General features: G+C 50.6%; 1 protein-coding gene and 1 non-coding gene across 4 annotated transcripts in view; one reads left to right on the top strand and one right to left on the bottom strand.

Moving 5' to 3' along the window:
• Nucleotides 1–1,919: 1,919 nt before the first annotated feature.
• TRNAG-UCC lies at nt 1,920–1,991 on the bottom strand. The gene has a single exon. It is a non-coding gene; the product is annotated as a tRNA-Gly (tRNA).
• A 226-nt stretch (nt 1,992–2,217) lies between these two features.
• The window catches only part of DPP9 (dipeptidyl peptidase 9), a 38,597-nt gene continuing 34,814 nt past the window's right edge, over nt 2,218–6,000 (top strand). The window contains exons 1-2 of one of the 3 annotated variants that reach the window (XM_043466263.1): nt 2,218–2,414; nt 3,353–3,405. The gene's annotated coding sequence lies outside the window, so the exon portion shown is untranslated. The remainder of the gene's footprint in view (nt 2,415–3,352; nt 3,406–6,000) is intronic. The other 2 variants (XM_043466265.1, XM_043466264.1) reach the window with 2 other exon arrangements.

Below are 6,000 nucleotides of genomic sequence, written 5' to 3'. Positions count from 1 at the left end.
ACTATGCAGCTGTCAAAAAGGATGCTGCAGAAGAATTTTTAATGGCAGGGGGAGGTGTAGTTGGCAGAATAATACCCCCCACAATGTCCACGTCCTAATGTCCAGAACCTATGAAGATGCTTCCTTCCATGGCACAAGGTACTTTGCAGGTGAGATTAAGTTCAGGGTCTTGAGCTGGAGTGATTATTTTGCATTATCTGAGTGGGCCTACTGTAATCAAAGGGATCCTTGTAAGGAGAAGAGGGGACTTCCCTGGGGGTCCAGTGGTTAAGACCCCATACTCCCAAAGCAGGGGGCACAGTTTCAATCCCTGGTCAGGGAACTAGACCCTGCTTGTTGTGACTAAGAGTTCACACGTCATAACAAAGATCAAAGATCTTGTGTGCTGCAACTAAGACCTAGTGCAGGAAAAGGAAAACTGTGTGCTTCTCAATATGATTAAAAAAAAAAATTATATATTTTGCTGTCCCGTGTCTTAGTTGCAGCATGTTGGAACTTTCACGTGCAGCATGTGAGATCTAGTGCCCTAACCAGGGATCAAATCAGGGCCCCCTGCACAGGGAGCTTGGAGAGTTAGCCACTGGACCACCGGGGAAGTCCCTCAGTATGTTTTAAGTAATTTTTAATAGTAAATCCCCGCCTCGAGCCTATGTGGAAAGTGTTATCAATATGTTTGCTTCCATTAAACACAGAAACATAAAATTGTAAGTTCTTAATGTTGTGAATTTTAACATACCTACTTTTAAGTTTCAATATTCTCAATGATGTTCTGGGGGGAAATAGGACTTAAAAATATGTAAAACCAGACATAGAAGGGCACACATTTTTGTTCTTGCCTCAGACTGCAATACGGCTTGGTAAGACACTGCCAAAACCTGTCTTGATTTAAGATTTTGATATTTTGTCCACTGTGAGGTTGCTTTTTGCCATTAATTTGATATTAATATATTGGGATAATGTATTAAAATATTATTTATCTTGATTGTTGAGTTTTTTAGAGCCACCTTAATTTTTGCACCTGAGGTCTGTGCCGCCTCACTCTCCTTCTAATCCTGGCCCTGCAAGGGGCAAAAAAAAAAAAAAAGCAGATTTTACAGTAACTTGAATCTAAATCCTTATGATTACCTACCTCCCTTCCTTCCACTATCTCTCTTAAAAAAAGAAATGCTCTAAAATGAGTTAACTCCAGTTAAGATGAAAACTCATTTAAATTATCTTCAATTAACTTCTTCCTGTGTCCTGATTCCACCCCCCTCCACTTCCAAATTCGATGCACCCAGCAGCCAGATCTTTTACAGAAAATTACTCTAGAAAGTGGTTTGGGCTGAAACAGCATGGTTAATATTTGTAGGCAGGAAAGAGTTTAAAATAAGGAATCTATGAGACGAACTAATGAAACGTTGACTTCAGGATAGGTTTGAGAGCAATTTCTGTCTTAGATTGTTTTAATAGTGTGTTTGTGCTTGTTGAGAGGGGGTTATTTTCCTCCTTCTAGCTTCCACATCAGACAGAGTGATGGACATTTAGGAAGAGTGGAAATCAACGTGGGGGGACGGAGCCAAATAATAGTCATTTCAGGAGCTACAATGTAACAACTTCTGTAATATTACCTATAGTAAACTCAAGAAGTGTGACTCTTGTCCGTTTCCCTAGTGTAGCGGTTATCACTGTCACCTCCCACAAGAAAGATCCCTGGTTCAAAACCCAGATGGAAACACTTAGGTATTTTTACTATGGGACTTTAAAATTTACTACAGTAGAAATTCAGATTAGGCGCTTTTAAAATTTATTCTTGTTTTTTAAAAGCTATTCTGGAATTGTAGAAGTTATTGCAAAGTAATAGAAATACTAGCTTGATGTTTAGGAAATTTTAAATAGACAGTAAGAGAAGCTTTTTAAAAAAGCGACTAACCAACTGTTGCGTTGGCCGGGAATCGAACCCGGGTCAACTGCTTGGAAGGCAGCTATGCTAACCACTATACCACCAACGCCTGGGCAACAGAAGATTTCTCACAATACCCTTAGTAAAAGTCTTAGCGGTTTGGTTGGGTGGTACCAAGTTACCAGGGGTGTCTCTTCCCAGTGTCCCTTCCTCGCACAGGAAGACGCCACCCGTGGCACGTCTCACCCCACTTACTGCGGGGGACCCTGCTGACGCGTCTCCCCCAAGCGCCCCTGGCTTCTTGGTACTGGCCGGGCCGCGACCAATCCCAGGGCGCCGCCTGGGCCGCTCGACTTCCGGGTCAAAGGGGCCTGGGCTGCCGGGTACCCCGTGTCCGCCGGCGCCGCTGTGCCCCGCGCCCGCCACTTCCGGGGCCGCAGTCCCGGGCATGGAGCCGCGAGTTTGAGGTGCCGCCGGCCCCGGGACGCCCTGCCCAGCTCGGCCGCCTCCCTCGTGCCGGCCTCAAGTCCCGGTAAGCAGCACCCCCACGCCCCGTCCGGCCTCGGCCGCAACCCTGAGCCCGCCATTGACCCGCCCCGCTTCATTCCCGACTCTGGACCCTACGTGGAACCCTCCGTCCCGGCCTCCGCGCTCCCCGGCCCTGCCGTTGACCTTACGCGCGGTTCCTCCAATCCCCGCCTCCGTTTCCCCTTCGCCCCGCGCCTCTCCTCACTTCTCGTCCGCGCGTTCCCTCCGCTTGCCCGGCCAGCTCTCAATCTCTCCTCTGCCCAGCCTAACCCGACGTCCTCTCCCATCCCGTTGCTGCCCGGGCCACTGGGCTCTGACCCCTTTCCTGGGGTGGCCGGACTCAATAACGCCTTCTCTTCCCCGTCGGCTCTGGAGGTCCCTACCTTGTCCTCTCTTCATGCAGACACATGCTACCTATATGAGAGCAGAGGCCACCGCCCCGCCCTGCGTCCGGCCCCCACTCCTTCATCCCACATCCCCACTGGGTCCAGCCCGCTTCTCTGAGCCCCCTTCCCAGCCCTGTCCAGCTATCCACCCTCTTCCAACAGAGTCTTGACACTTCCCCATCTGTGCGGCAGAAGTGGCCCCTTTCCCTTTGAGCTCATCCCTGCCCCCGACTGTGAGGAAGTCAGTTGCCTGAGCGGCAAGCATAAACCTTTACAGGAGCTGGGACTAAAAGCCCAGGAAGGGTGCAATGTGGTCACCAGTCCCTGTAGTCCCTTGTTGGATCCTGGTCGAATTGGCGCCTGGTGGCAGGACTTTCCTGCGGGGTGTGGTCCAGGGCGTGCAAACAGCGCTGCGGGGCTGTGAGGCATCATTAAGATCTACTGGGTACAGTGAATCAGGCTCAACCACTGGGGACTCGCCAATGGCAGGAGCGTGAGGGGGTTAGTCAGTCCTTCTGTTAAGTCGCAGTGTTAATGACACATTTACTCTGTCAAGGTCTGTGAACCACATCTGCAGCTGAAATGGAGGCTCTCTGGACCCTTTAGAAGGTCAGTGGCGATGGGGTGGGGTGGCTGGACTGCTGGGTATGGGTGGGTGGGATTCATTTGTCTGTTCCAGGATATAGAATCTGGGAGGAAGTGGTTTTCTACAGCCCTGGTGTCACTTGCCCTGGGGGACAGTTAGCCTGGCCCCAGGCTAGTGGCTTCAGCTTTGCTCTAGTTGGAGACTTTTCTTTCTATCCAGGAGGAGAAAAAAAAGTATTTGGTGGATGTGTGGCTACACATGCAGACATACACACCACGCCCACCCCCCATCTAATAGGGTGCCTGGCACTCGGTACTGGAATGGTGTGGATTCTTGCTCTGAAAGGGGCTTGAGTCCAGTTCTCCTCTTGGAGATTTTAAGTAACTTGTTACTTTGTTATTAAGTACTTGTTATTTAAGTAACTATTGATTTTAAATAATTTGTTCAGATGACAGTATTAGCTGCCCTGTGGTTTCTATGTGTGTGATTTTACCCCTGTAATCTCATTCAATCCTCACAGTAGTCTTAGGTGTTGGCCCTGCCAACAAATAGGGCGTTGGTCCTGTTTTACAACTGGGGAAATTGAGGCACAGGGATGTTAGGCGACTCCTTCAAGGTCACAGAAGCCACGAGTAGTGGAATCAGGATTTGACCCCAAACCTCTCTGACACCAGAGCCCACAGTTTTCTTCCCTGGTCTGCGGTGAAATTGGTGCTGCTTTCTAGTGACAGTTTGCTTCACTTCCAGGTGATTATCCTGGGACCAGGTGCTGCTTTCTTTTTCTCTTTCAAATATTTACTTGACTGCGCTGGATCTTCACTGTGGCGTGCAGGATCTAGTTCCCTGACCAGGGATCGAACCCGGGATCCCTGTGTTGGGAGCACAGAGTCTTAGCCACTGGACCGCCAGGGAAATTCCACTGCTTTATTTTTCTTCAACCATCGGGGCACCTGTCTTGTCAAGAAGGTGGTGGAGTGCCTCCCACACCAACGGTCCCTTTGACTTTAGACAGCATTCAAGTGAGGACAAGGACGTGCTCATTCAACCTGAGATGTCTGTTGAGTGCATCCTGTCTGTCAGGGCCACAATGGGAAGAGACAGGTGAAGGTCTGCTTCCATGGAGCTGACATCCTGTTGGGAGTGGTCATCTACCCAGAGAGGGGTTCTCAGCCTCAGCTCTAGTGGTGTTAGGGGCCAGATTATTCTTTGCGGTGGGAGGGGGTTTATCCTGCTTATTGTGGGGGCTTAGCAGCATCCCTGGTCTCCACCCACCAGATGCCAGCCGCTTGCCTCCCAGTCCTGACAACCAAAACTGTCCCCTCGGGACACTGGCCTCGTTGAGAGGCGTCTGCGTACCAGGATTACCTGACCTGCAGAGGCCCTGGGAGGCTGCACACATCTAAGCACACAAACAGAGAAGGGGTGACTCACAGGCCCTGGGGGCCACCCTGGTATACCACCTAAACCACAGGTGATTTACTTTGGTGTCTAAGTGTTAGTCGCTCAGTCATGCCTGACTCTTTGCGACCGCGTGGACTGCAGCCCACCAGGCTCCTCTGTCCATGAGATTTTCCAGGCAAGGATACTGGAGTGGGTTGCCATTTCCTTCTCCAGGGGATCTTCCCAACCCAGGGATCGAATCTGGGTCTCCTGCACTGCAGGCGGATTCTTTACCGACTGAGCTACAAGGGAAGCTCAGTGTCTGGTGTCTAGTGTCACTTTGGTGTCTAGTATGAGTCTAAGAATCTCACTCAGTTTTTGCCCCCCAGACAGTAAACACAGTTTCTCCCCCTTGGCACTTAGGACACTGAGACCAGATCATTCTTGGAGAGAGTGGGAGTGGGCTGTCCTGGACACCCTAGGGTGACAAGTAGCATCCTAGACCCCGCCCACTGGGTGTCGGTAACCGCCCCCCCATCAGAACAACAAAAAATATCAACAGACATCACCAAAGATGCCCTGGGCAAGGGTGGAGGGCAGAAATTTCTCTCACTGAGAACTGCTGTCTTAGAATGAGTGCCTGCAGAAATGCCCAGGCATTGAGATGGGGCTGACAGGGTAGCACTCTGGACTGAGTGCCAGGAATGACCCCTGAACAGCTGGTACTGGGACCCAAAGGACAAGAGGGAGCAGGTCTCACAAAAAGCAGGGCAGGGGTGTTCTAGGCAGAGGGGCTGTGGAGTGCAAAATCCTGGAGGTGGGCTTGTCTGTGTGTTTAGGGAGGTTAAGGCCAGTGTGGTTGGAGATGGTGGTCAAGATCTGGGAGGAGTGGGGTTGGGACAGCCATCGGGGAGCAACCGCAGTGGGGAATGTGGGTTTATTTGATTCCCCAAAAGTGCTGTGGGTGGTATCTCCCTAGTCATGTGAAACTCGCATCTTCTCAGGACTCTTAGCTGGGGAGAACTGCCCGCTTCCTGGCAAACATCTGGATAGGCCTTCAGATTTCTTAACATCTGCCCCATGAGAGGGACTTCCCTGGTGGTGCAGTGATAAAGAATCCCCCTGTATATGCAGGAGATGCAAAGACACAGGTTTGATCCCTGGGTCGGGAAGATGCCCTGGAGAAGGAAAATGGCAGCCCTCTCCAGTATTCTTACCTGAAAATCCCATGGACAGAG

Source organism: Cervus canadensis, chromosome 4 (assembly GCF_019320065.1).
Source record: "Cervus canadensis isolate Bull #8, Minnesota chromosome 4, ASM1932006v1, whole genome shotgun sequence".
Taxonomy (NCBI): Eukaryota; Metazoa; Chordata; class Mammalia; order Artiodactyla; family Cervidae; genus Cervus; species Cervus canadensis.
The sequence above is the reverse complement of the archived record's forward strand: the minus strand, read 5'-3'. Positions and strand labels throughout refer to the sequence as shown.